General features: G+C 46.4%; 1 protein-coding gene and 1 long non-coding RNA gene across 4 annotated transcripts in view; one reads left to right on the plus strand and one right to left on the minus strand.

Moving 5' to 3' along the window:
* Window positions 1–12,994, minus strand: part of BCL6 (BCL6 transcription repressor) — a 152,185-nt gene that overhangs the window by 58,303 nt on the left and 80,888 nt on the right. For all 3 annotated transcript variants that reach the window (XM_088444783.1, XM_088444785.1, XM_088444784.1), the window contains one exon: window positions 3,046–3,099. The gene's annotated coding sequence lies outside the window, so the exon portion shown is untranslated. The remainder of the gene's footprint in view (window positions 1–3,045; window positions 3,100–12,994) is intronic.
* Window positions 1–12,994, plus strand: part of LOC148508249 (uncharacterized) — a 259,369-nt gene that overhangs the window by 17,717 nt on the left and 228,658 nt on the right. The gene's annotated exons all lie outside the window — the stretch shown is intronic.

A 12,994-nucleotide genomic window follows, 5' to 3' on the forward strand; every position in this document is an offset into this window, starting at 1 on the left:
CTCTAACAAACCTGAATTAATCATCTATCATTAGCAGTCAGTTGACTCATCTAGATTTGAAAATGTTGATTTCTTCTATAATACTCAGATGTTATGCCACAGATGAGCGTCACCCATTACTAATGCCCTGGGAAACTGGTATGAAGGGCGGTACCTTTCTTCATAGTTGTGGATACTTTCCAAGGTCTACAATTGTTCTGCTGGCAAGCAACCTTCTGTCTGCCTAGGAAGCAGTTTCTGAAAAGCATTCAGTAGTGCCGTGTATGCTTTATGACCTACAACATGGTCAGAAGAAAAACTGGACCACCTGTCCTATCACTTGTCAGTGTCCAGCATTTATGGGTGTACATTACATGTACATCAGTTCCTCTACAACAGGACATTTCATTAAAGAATAATATTGTTCAACTATATTTAAAATTCTTGCAAAGACTTGCAAAGACAGAGATGTCTGTTTTGTTGGCCTTAATAAGGAGAGACTTGCTGATGGCTTACTTATCGGCATTGAAAAGAGTTATAGCTAAACCTTAGATTAAACCTTTTAAATTTGTTTAAACCTTAAACACTTCCTTGTACTTTTCCTTTGTTTTAAATGAGCAATAGAAGCAGGTTTATTGACATCCGTATGCAGATTCTGTCATATTTTACACTTGCAATTTTTATGATTGGAGGGTAGAACAGGGATGGGAAACGGTGTGTGCGCTGAGCTAGCTTAGATCAGGTACAGTAAGGGTGTCATTGGCGTATCTTTAATGGTTGCAACGCAGTCCTGCACCTATATAATTATACTTACCGCTCTGGAGTCCCGTGTTGGCTTGCGCTGCAAACAGAAATCACAGAAAAAATGGCGCAGTTGCCATTTTCCTAGAGATTTGTGAATGCACAGTAGGGAAGTCTCCAGTAACATTATATTTACTACTAACACTGTCAAGCCACATCTCTACGCTAACATGGTGTGTATATATACACTTGTCACTCCTGCCCTAAAGCTGGTGCACATACTGGTAATGTTCAGCTGGACATATCGTGAGCAAGGCCGTAACTAGAAGTGCACAAGTGGTGCCTCCACCATACGGAGTGCAGAGCCCTGTGGTGGCACCGTCACTTCCTCAAGGTGTATCCCTGGGACGGCACCCTGTAGCCAGAATCACTGCTGCAGTGCCACCTGGACACTCCAGACATACACAGTGCAGTGTGTACAGCCCCCGGAACATCCTGAGGATGCCCTGAGCAGAGCTGTAATTTCTGGCACTGGCAGTCCCGCCCCCTTAGCATGACATCATGATGCCATACATTCAGTGGGCATGGCCTGGCACAGGGCGCAATTAAACGCAATTATTAAGTCAAAGTCAGATAATTGGATATCATCGCTTGCAATTATTATCTGTCAATCTAGTCGTCTATGGGCTGATAAAGAGTAAATGGGACGCTACTCTGCGTCGGCGCAATCCGATGTGCACAAATGCGTATATATATATTTATGCAAGGTTTAGTCAGTGTATGGGAAACAGGTTCTGTGTATGTCTGTACCGAATAATTAAAATGCACACAGATATTGGTATGCGCAGAGGAAGACCACTGTCAGAAACCGGCATTTCTTTAGCAATTGTATGCCTTTTGTTCAATGCTAATGTAGTCAAGAGGAACTGACATTTACACCCCAAATAAGCCGAGGAAAGCCTTTGTTGAGCTATCAGACTTCATGACTCCAACAAACATCTGCTCGTCTCCTCTGAGCAGAACAACCTTTTTGTTAAATGACACCTTGGAATTTGGTCCAGGTAAGCTTACTGTCAAATATGCCAGAAATGTATAAAAGTTAGGGATATATATAATATATATATATATATATATATATATATATATTAATCCATTACACATACTCTGATGCACATAACACACACACATAAACATGTATGCATATGTGGCACCCCACCAACACCCTGTGTTCCTACCCATGCTGATGTGCCTCTATGAAAATGTTAAATATTAATGTGACTCCTGCCATTGTCTAATATAGGGCATGATTTAACTGGTTTCATTAAGGTTCAGGGACTATTTGCACTGCCTCCTCAGTGGTGGTGGACGTTAGGGGACCAGTGAGTACTGTAGCAGGCTCAAGGATTTGACCTAGAGAAAAATGGCAGTTGGTGTGTGCAGTTGGTGAGGTAGCTGGACAGGAGAAGGGGCTGCGCTGCCTTGATGCTTACCTGAGTGCTGCAGCCATATTTCGGGACGAGCAGCGGAGGTCTCTGAGGCGGGGAACATCCAATGGGACTAAGCAGTGTCATCCAGGGAGGTTCTGAGAACAACCAGCATAAGAGAGGTGTGTCGGATGACCCCCAAGGGAGTGCCTCAGCGGAGCTACAGAAATATAGGGACTGAGCTTGTAAAGGAGCCGGAGGTAAGAAAGCTGCTGCAACCTCCCAAATAGACACTCAGTGACATTGGCGCTTATTAACTGGAGGCCTACAGTTGTCCACCGTTACATATGCACAGCAGTCCCTTCAGTGATCAGCGTGGGGTTTATAGACTACATTCACAATAGTAAGAGTAACCCCCTGATACCGCATATTGGAGGTTAGGTGCAACAGTTACCAGCAGTGTTAGGGCGACACTTCAGTGCCAGCACCTGTAATACTATGAGTATGAACTAAGGTTGCTAAGCAGAGAAGGAACTGACTGTAATACCAACACCATCGCAGCAGGATAATATACAGAGGATTACAGTATTGCATTAAATACAGACAAGTACTGTAGCTGGAGGAGTTTAAGAACTGTTCTTCATATCCCGGGCAACGAAGGGTGCACCCTATTAACTATTTCAGCGCTGAACTAGCAGTATATGAGACATGTAAAGTGCAGTAGTGTGAGGAAAACATTTTCCTAAAAAGGTGTAAAGAAAAGTAACACAACTTTGCAATTGTATCCTTGATGTAAACTTGTCTGTTTATCATTCTCACGTGAGGTTTTTGTATATATTTTAGAGATGTTAGGGGAATTGCAAAATTAGTCATTTGTTAATTGCCACTAGAGCATACTTACCCATTTATAGTTTGCAGGTTCGAAGTTCAGAGTTCGCTAGTGATCTGCAGGTTCCTGAAAAATAAAATAAACATAAGAAAGGATTCACTATTGCCATCTTTATTGTTATACTATGTTGTCTGATTACATTATGAATAAACTCATAGTATAGGGTATCACACATACACATAGATGCTCACATGCGTACTCACATCCATACATATGAACATTACACGGACGCACATATGCGTACGCATATGTAAGGAATGGTTCCCATTCACTACGGTTAATAATCAGGGTTATTTAAGGAATTGTGAGATAATGATTAAGATGTGATATATACTTAAATGAGATCTGAGGTTCAGAATACAGTGGACAGGTCGTGTTTGGTATTATACTAAATCCCTCTTTATTCACAGATCTCTGGTTCTATCGGCAAGGAGATCGCATCATGCGTCCACTAGATATGGATCATAGGGAGTTATTGGTTAGCATGTTACCAATTTGTATGAAGTGTCTGTAGCCAATTTAACTAGTTCTTCAGCGGGAAAACTACACAAAGAAGTTATTTGAGAACTGAGACATACCCCTAATGACACCATATGAACGAACCAGAGCCGGCCCTAGCCATTTTGGTGCCCTAGGCAAAATTTTGACAGGTGCCCCCTAGTAGATAATCCCACCACCCATCTTAAACCAGGTAGACGATGTCCAGTGTGCCCGACCTCGACAGCGAATGAACCCGGCATCGGCAAGTGCATTACACACTTGCAGATGCTGGCTGTAACAAAGCGACAGCAGGGGACCATGCTGCATTCGGCAGCATGGCCCTCCCAAACGATATCCCCTGTCGACCCTACTGACGATATATGGCTATAAAATACATATAGAATATTATTATTGTATGTTCTATGACAAAAAAAAATATATATAAATAAATAACTAACATGGCCGATCAGCAGCGTGCATTCCACAGAGGGTCAGGATACCTCCCCCATGTAGAGCACACATATGACCCAAATTGGAACTAATATATAATCCTACTTCCTCTGTATTGAGTGCACAGGTCCACACACTCAGTCACCGGCACCATGCATTCCATAACGAACACAGCAGCGTGGCATATGTGACAGACTTCAACGCACCAGCCCGCCCATCTAATCAGCGGTGTGGTGCATTCAACCGCCAAAACAGCCAAAAAGCACCTAGGTGAACACATTAATTACAAATACAGAAATATAGGAAAGTAAACTGCTGTAAATTCACACGTACACCAATAGAAAACCAGAATCCATACTAAATATACTCGTATAGGGAAAGTCAGATCAGGCCACAAAATACATATAGAAGAGAAGCAAGATCCATTTTAATATTAAAAACTAAGATCCACATAAATAGCTTTGAAAAAGTCTGGAATGGGGAAGCAATGGGCAGGGAAGGCTGGACTAGGGGTGGGAGAACATGATAGGGAACGCTGGACTGGGTGGTAAAAGGGAAAGGAGGACTGCACTAGGGGTCACATAGCAGTGAATGCTGGATTGGAGGGGGGCAGGGAAGGCTGGGACTAGGGGATGGCACAGGAGTCTGTATATAATGGAGAGGGATAGGAGCTGGCCACAAGCTAGTTGCAGTCGTGGACCGGCAGCCAATTTCACCTGGAAACTGCAAAACTACAGTAGGAAAGAAGCAAAGTGGGGACTGCAGAGGGTAGAGGAACGATGGATGAACATACAGTTTTAGGAGACATCTAAATGGAATTTATTCAGCCTACAATGTACTTACACATCATACCTTGCAAATTACTAGCAGGACTGGTCCTTTACACAATCACAGACATAAATGTATATCCCAAATATTAACCATGGTCTCAGGCAGGCTAGTTGAAAGGTTTGTCCGCATGATTTGGCCCAGCTGTAACATTGCAGTCATGGACCGGGCAGTCATCCAGTAACTGTCATGGCATGAAGAGAGAGCCCCAGCATTTTCAATATGATGCCAGCTGCGAGCCAATCACAGCTCACAGACCGGTAACCAATCAGGAGTGTCTGCTCCTGATTCAGCCAATCAGGAGTGACTGCTGGTCCGCGAGCTGTGATTGGCTCGTGGCCAGTTCAATATCGGAAATGCTGCAGCTCTTTTTTCATGTCATGTCACTGTATGCTGCCAGGTCCGTGACTGCTCCGATCACGCAGCGGCAACTGGGGAGGGCAGCGGCACATGGTGGGGACAGCAGCCGGCAGGGCTGGCAACAGAAAACTTGGGGCCCGTTACACAGATATCGATTGGCTCCGCCCCCCTCAACTCCTCCTCCACACATACAATAACCAAAGATGTGAAGGAAGACAGCGGCACTTGGAGAGTGGAATATATGATATATAGGAAGTTACCTGGACAAAAGGGTTTGTAGAGCCTGAAACATTGGTGTGTTTGGAACAAATATATTAACTTCACTAATAGTGGTATATTTAGTAAGCTTTGTTAGGAGATAAAGTGAACGGAGATAAGGTACCAGCCAATCAAGGAGCTGATTGGATGGTACCTACCTCTGTTCACTTTATCTCCTAACAAAGCTTAGTAAATAGACCCCAAAGTCTCAGTGCCGCAGTCTTTCTTCATGTCTTTGTGTGTATACATAGATATACTATATATATATATATATATATATATATATATATATATATGTTCCTTATGTGTCTACACTCACTTAGGAATAGCCATCTTGCTGGGGTGCTACACAAATCATTGGTGTAGAAGAAAGTCCATATTCCAAAAACTGTATAATAAACGTAGGAGTGCACTCACCAGACTATTCATCAAAGTAATATAAAAAATTCTTTATTCTATCACATCAAAAGTATTCACCAATGGCGAATGCTTTTGATGTGATGCAATAAAGAATTTTTGCTACTTCTCTGATGAATAGTCTGGTGAGTGCACTCCTACATATATATGTATATATATATATATATATATATATTTATATATATATATATATATATATATTAGGGGTGAGCGGGTTCGGATTTCTGAAATCCTAACCCCCCCAAGCCCCCCCGATCCGAGGCCGATCCGAGTCAGGCTCGACTTTTCCCACCTGACTCGGATCTGAAATCGAGGCAAAACGTCATCATCCCGCCTTCCGGGTCTCGCGGGTTTTGGATTCTATATAAGGTACCCGCGTCGGCGCTATTTTCTCACTCGGCTGTGGACAGTGAAGAGGGAGGGTGGGAGTTAGGGCTGGCTGGGCTGTGTAGTGTAGTGCAGTGTAGTGTTGTGCTGCAGTGTAGTGCAGTGTAGTGTTGTGCTGCGCTGTGCTGCTGTTGTCCATAGGGGCTGTGTCCACTCCTCCAAAGTCCATAGGGGCTGGCTGTGTTGTGCTGTGCTGCTGTTATCCATAGGGGCTGTGTCCACTCCTCCAAAGTCCATAGGGGCTGGCTGTGTTGTGCTGTGCTGCTGTTGTCCATAGGGGCTGTGTCCACTCCTCCAAAGTCCATAGGGGCTGGCTGGACTGTATTGTGCAGTCAGTTGTCCATAAGGGCTGTGTCCACTCCAAAGTCCTGTGCAGTGTCCCAGTCCTAAAGGGGTGCTGTAGTGTTGTCCAGGGGGTGCTCTGTCTATCAGGGGTTCTCCCCCCAAGTGCAAAAAAAATAAATATTTTTTCTGTGTTTGTGAATTGTGTGCGCAGTAGCTGCACGTGCATCAACAAAGTAGTGCCAAGCTTGCGCCTGTGTCATAAGTAAAGGGCCGGCTGGCTTGACCGTTAAAGGGTGCTGTAACCCCCAAAGTGCACTCCAAACCAAATAAAAAAATATTTTCTGTGTTTGTGAATTGTGTGCACTGTGGCTGCACGTGCATCAACAAAGGAGCAGCGCCAAGCGTGCCCTGTGTCCCATAAGTAAAGGGCTGGCTGGCTTGTCCGTTAAAGGGTGCTGTTACCCCCCAAAGGGCACTCCAAACAAAATAAAAAAAATATTTTCTGTGTTTGTGAATTGTGTGCACTGTGGCTGCACGTGCATCAACAAAGGAGCAGCGCCAAGCGTGCGCCTGTGTCCCATAAGTAAAGGGCCAGCTGGCTTGACCGTTAAAGGGTGCTGTAACCCCCAAAGGGCACTCCAAAAAAAATAAAAAAATATATTTTTGTGTGTTTGTGAATTGTGTGTGCAGTAGCCGCACGTGCATCAACAAAGTAACGCCAAGCGTGTGCCTGTGTCCCATAAGTAAAGGGCCGGCTGGCTTGTCCATTAAAGGGTACTGTAACCCCCAAAGGGCACTCCAAACAAAATAAAAAAATATTTTCTGTGTTTGTGAATTGTGTGCACTGTGGCTGCACGTGCATCAACAAAGGAGCAGCGCCAAGCGTGTGCCTGTGTCCCATAAGAAAAGGGACGGCTGGCTCATTTCTTAAAGGGTGGTGTAACCCACAAAGTGCACTAGTCTCCAACAAAAATAACAAATTATTTTCTGTGTTTGTGTGCGCCTTAGCCGCATGTATATATCAATATAACATAAATGGAGGACCAAACTTTCTCCGATAAAAATAAAATAAGGAAAGATCAAGAACCACTTCCTCCTAGTGCTGTTGCTGCTGCTGGGAGTTGTTCATCATCCCAGAGAGGAAGTAGGAACACCACTACTTTTACTAAACAATTGACCCTCCAACAGTCCTTAGCGAGGAGGATGAAGTACGACAGCAGTCATCCTGAAGCAACTGAGGCCTTGACTGCTATGTTGGTGTTAGACGTGCGTCCGGTATCCGCCATTAGTGCAGTGGGATTTAGACAATTGATGGAGGTAGTGTGTCCCCGGATCCAAATCCCGTCTAGATTCCACCTGCATCCTCAAAGCAGCAGCGACAAGCGTACATCTGTCTGTTAAAGGGTGGTGACACCCTCAAAGTGCGCTCCACAAACAATAAAAAAATTCTTATTTTTTTTTCTGTCTTTGTGAATTGTGTGGGTTGTAGCCGCACCTGCATCCTCAAAGCAGCAGCGCCAAGCGTGCGTCTGTCAGTTAAAGGGTGGTGTAACCCTCAAAGTGCGCTCCACAAAAAATAAAAAATTACTTTTTTTCTGTCTTTGTGAATTGTGTGCACTGTAGCTGCATGTGCATCAATAAAGGAGCAGCACCAAGTGTGCACCTGTGTCCCATAAGTCTGTTAAAGGGTGGTGTAACCCCCAAAGTGCTCCAAAAAATAAAAAACAATTTTTTTTCTGTGTTTGTGACTTGTGTGCGATGTAGCCGCACGTGCATCAACACAGTAGCAGCGCCAAGCGTGCACCTGTGTCATAAGTCAAGGGCCGGTTTGGACATCTGGTCCGGACTGAAGGACGTGCCAACAATTTCTGCCAAGTCTACTGTCACTGCATATGATACTGTCCTCAAAGCAGCAGCGACAAGCATGCATCTGTCTGTTAAAGGGTGGTGTTACCCCCAAAGTGCGCTCCAACAAAATAAAATAATCTTCCCTTTTTCTGTGTTTGTGTGTGAAATGTATGCGCAGTAGCCGCACCTGCATCCTCAAAGCAGCAGTGCCAAGCGTGCGTCTGTCTGTTAATGGGTGGTGTAACCCTCAAAGTGCGCTCCACAAACAATAAAAAAATCCTTCTTTTTTTTCTGTCTTTGTGAATTGTGTGGGCTGTAGCCGCACCTGCATCCTCAAAGCAGCAGCGACAAGCGTGCGTCTGTTAAAGGGTGGTGTAACCCTCAAAGTGCGCTCCACAAACAATAAAAAAACTGCCCCCCCCCTCCAGCGTGTACTCCGAAAGAGTGTTTAGTGCAGCCGGGAACCTTGTCAGCGAAAGGCGTAGGAGGTTGCTTCCACAAAATGTGGAGAAGATGATGTTCATAAAAATTAATGATCAACTCCCCAGACCATGTCCGATCACCCCCTGCTATTAACCTTTACCACCACGTCATTTAACCCCGTCACCCTTACACACCCAGGCTACACCCAGTGGTCACATGACATCGCCCATATCGCCACACCAACTTTCCCTATCATGTCCGATCACCCTCTGTTATTAACCATTGCCACCACGCTACACTCCGATCCCCAGAGCGTCACCTCCCACAGACCTGCACACTCGTCATTAAGCCCGCCCACACACCTGTCATTACCCTTTTCCATCCGGCAATATCCCATTGGCCTCCAACAACAGAACACCTCCAGATTGCCATCAACTCCTGACCACGCCCAGTGCACACACACCTCCCCCCCCCATTGGCCAATTCCGTACACACCCACCTCCACACCAACCTTTAAAACACTGCTGCACCATGTAACAGTAACCTCCATGATTAAGGCACAGCCGAAACGCGTTGGAGACACACACCCACCATCACGTCCTGGAAACCTTCTTTCCTGCTGAAGAACCCCCCTGCTGTCCCAGCGACCGCTGATCACAAGGAGCTGCCAGCACCTCCGGCGAGCGGCACCCCCGCCTTGTGACCGTGACACGCCCGGCTCTCAGCCTCCCCGCCCCCGCCCCACATTGGGCGCCAACAGCCGCAGGAACCACGAGGAGCCGGCGATCACTGCACACACACGGCATCCCTCATCCGAACAGCCTCACCCGGCCGTCCCGCTGCACGACGTGGCACACACGCAGGTACCGGCCCGCATCCCAAACACGGAGACGCCGACCTGCCACAGCCTGCGCATCCAGCCAGGCTCCATCCACCACGCTGACCCACCCTGCCAGCGCAAACAAGACCAACTGTGCCACCATCACGGGGCACAGCCGCACCAGTAGCTGCAGCACAACAAGAACGGCCATCTAACCTGCCGCTGTATACCATCAGAGACTGCCGACCACCACGCCCAAATCGCAACGCCTACACAGGCACCTACCGGTAGGTAAGTTGTACAAATTGCGGGATGCCGCCACATCATCTATCCTTACCAGACTTCCACCTACACTGTGCCGGGCGTTAAGACTGTCGACCAAAGGTCCAGCAGGGACAACGTGCTGGTCCAGAACTGCACGGAAAAGGAGCCCCCTAAAAGGGTCTACCCACCTTCCCCCCCGTGCACCCATCCTGCTCTTCCCCCCACTGCTCCTGGGTCAATTACCCTCTAGTAGCATTGTGCCTACCTACCTTAAACCAATAAAATTACCTTGACCCAACACCACCGTCTACGTCTCTCTGTCATACAGATCACTCTTACCCAAGCACTTTACACACTGCCCCACCATATAGAGAGCGCGCCTTACCCAGCTTTTACCAGTCTCTAAACTAGGTAGGAACAGGTACTCCTACCACAGGCGCAGCACTCTTACACCCCCTACCCCCATACCTCCAGATACACGCACATCCCCTCCCCCCACCTCTCTTCCCCCCCCATTACTCTTTCCCTCTCCCTCCTGCCTCAATCCACCCCCACAGTCATATCAGTGAGTGCGGTTCACCACCCTTTATTCAAACTCTTCCAGGGAGACCAGCCTCCAGAATGTACAGAGGGACCTGTGGTTGTGGATTCCAGCGGGGATGAATTAATACTCTGTGAGGATGAGGATGTACACAACACTGAAGAGGGTGAGGAATTGGTGGATGAGGAGGATGAGGACAGCATCTTGCCTCTGTAGAGCCAGTTTGTGCAGGGACAGATTAATTGCCAGCTTGGTTTGTGGGGGCCCAAACGAACCAATCATTTCAGCCACAGTCGTGTGGCAGACCCTGGCACTGAAATGATTGGTTTGTTAAAGTGATCATGTCCTGTTTATGCAACATAAGGGAGGGTGGGAGGGCCCAAGGACAATTCCATCTTGCACCTCTTTTTTTTCTTTGCATTATGTACTGTTTGGGGCCTAGTTTTTCAAACTGCCATCCTGTCTGCCACTGCAGTGTCACTCCTAGATGGACCACGTGTTTATGCCGCCCACTCGTGTCGTTTAGTCATCCAGCTACCTCGGTGCAACCTTTTGGACATAAAAACACTATTGTGAGGTGTTCAGAATAGACTGGAAATGAGTGGAAATTAAGGTTATTGAGGTTAATAATAGCATAGGAACAGAAAAATCCGCAAATTCTGTGATTTTAGCTGTTTTTATGCTTTTTTAAAAAAAAATACAGATCCAAAACACAAAACCCAGAACCCAAAACACGGAAGGGTGGTTTTGGCAAAACCAATCCAGATCCAAAACACGAAGAAAGATCCAGATCCAAAACACGAAAACACACCCCTTATATACGCCCACTTGCGTACGTCATCTCCAGGAAGTGCATGAAACCATTTGTACATCGAGCTCTATCAGATGTGATTGCAGATGCGATTGAGGTTGACTATACCCTGCCGCAAACACTGACAACATTTCAGTGTATATTTCTAGCAAGTGACGTGTCCTATGATGCTGGCTGTTAATTATGCACGCCACTGAAATGGCGTTGAAATTCTCAGACATGCCTGCGTTCGCACCTCCACTCCCCCGTTTCCAGTGGCCTGCCCCTGTTACCACCCACAAATGGCTTGACCTGTCACTCATTCAGCTGGGCTGTCTATGCTTGGCGAGCGAGAGTCTCCCCATCACTCGTTCTAGTTCACGCACACGCACAATACGAAGCGTATGCATGCGCACATTGAAAAACATTGCTTGCTCCAAGCGATCGCTTGCTAACGAACGGGTCTGAATCAGGCCCAAAGTGCCTGATTCATTATGGATTGCTATTGCGATCGCAGCTGCGATTACGCACGCAGTCCCACTGCGAAAATATGTTAATGATTGTAATCGCAATGCCATCGCAGCCTAACATAAAGATACCCACTTTCCCTTACTTACATCCGTAATACTTAGCAAGCCTGCGAAACCATTGGTAACATCAAGTACCATCGTAGCCTCGCACACACTTGCACAAGGTCTGGCCTTGTGCAAGTGTGTGCGAGGAATTGTTAACCTCATCACACGCAGTGAGAGCTCCAGCTGCGTATGGCATTGCAGTGGCTAATTTATGCACGCTCGTGTAACGGCGTACAAACACACTGACACACCTGCGTTTTGCCGACCACCCCCCCAAACGGTCACTTCCTGTCAATCACTCTGCGATGGGTCTGCGCAGTCACTGCGATCGCAGTGTGATTGCAGTGGAACCTTTGTGTGCACGCACTGCGATGCATATGCATGCGCAGTACGCAACAATCGGCCGTCCGCGTGCGTAATCGCAGTTGCAATTGGTAATGAATCAGAACAACTAACAGGTAGAAGTTACTTGATTTTAGCTGTTTTTTTTAATTTTTAAAGAAATCTAAATTTAAATTCAAACCAAAACACTTGGGGGTGGTTTTAGCAAAACAAAACCCAAACCTTTTAGAGTGGTTTTGGGGGTCCGCGCACATCTCTCATCGCAGTTCATGCACTGATTATTTCTGAAAACGTTTATAGTGTTACAAATGGGTTTGGTATAAGGGCGTAGCTATAGTGGGTGCAGAGGGTGCCATTGTTATGGGGTCCAGAGGCTTAGGGTCCCCCGGAACCAACTTAGATAGCTGTCTACCAAGTTCCCGAAATTGCCTGATGAGAAATTGGTCCCGGGACTGAAAAGGAGGACTCGTTAGTGGTGATCTCAGTATCTCCATCTTAGTAAAGCTTCACACTGCTATGATCCATCACACACACTCCTGTTTCACACTCTCAGACACAACTGAGACCAGCACTGTCAGAGTGCAGGCTTCTCCTTGTTTATAGCCTATGTGAAGCCGGGGTGCAAGAATTTAGCTCCGACATTAGGACTGTCCTAGAAAGGCACAATGTGACTAAATTAAGAAGATCTGTCCTGCATTAGGGAGTATTCCTCGCAGGTAGGAGCTGGCTGGTCCCTGAACCTGTGTGGCATTGGCTGATCCCTGAACCTGTGTGGCATAATGTGAACTGGAGTCACTGTGTGGCATAATGTGTACTGGAAGCATTGCAATGTAGTATATTGTGAACTGAGGGTAATGCAATGTGGCATAATATGAACTGGTGGCACTGTGTGG

Source organism: Taudactylus pleione, unplaced genomic scaffold, assembly GCF_031769625.1.
Source record: "Taudactylus pleione unplaced genomic scaffold, aTauple2 ptg000372l, whole genome shotgun sequence".
NCBI lineage: Eukaryota > Metazoa > Chordata > Amphibia > Anura > Myobatrachidae > Taudactylus > Taudactylus pleione.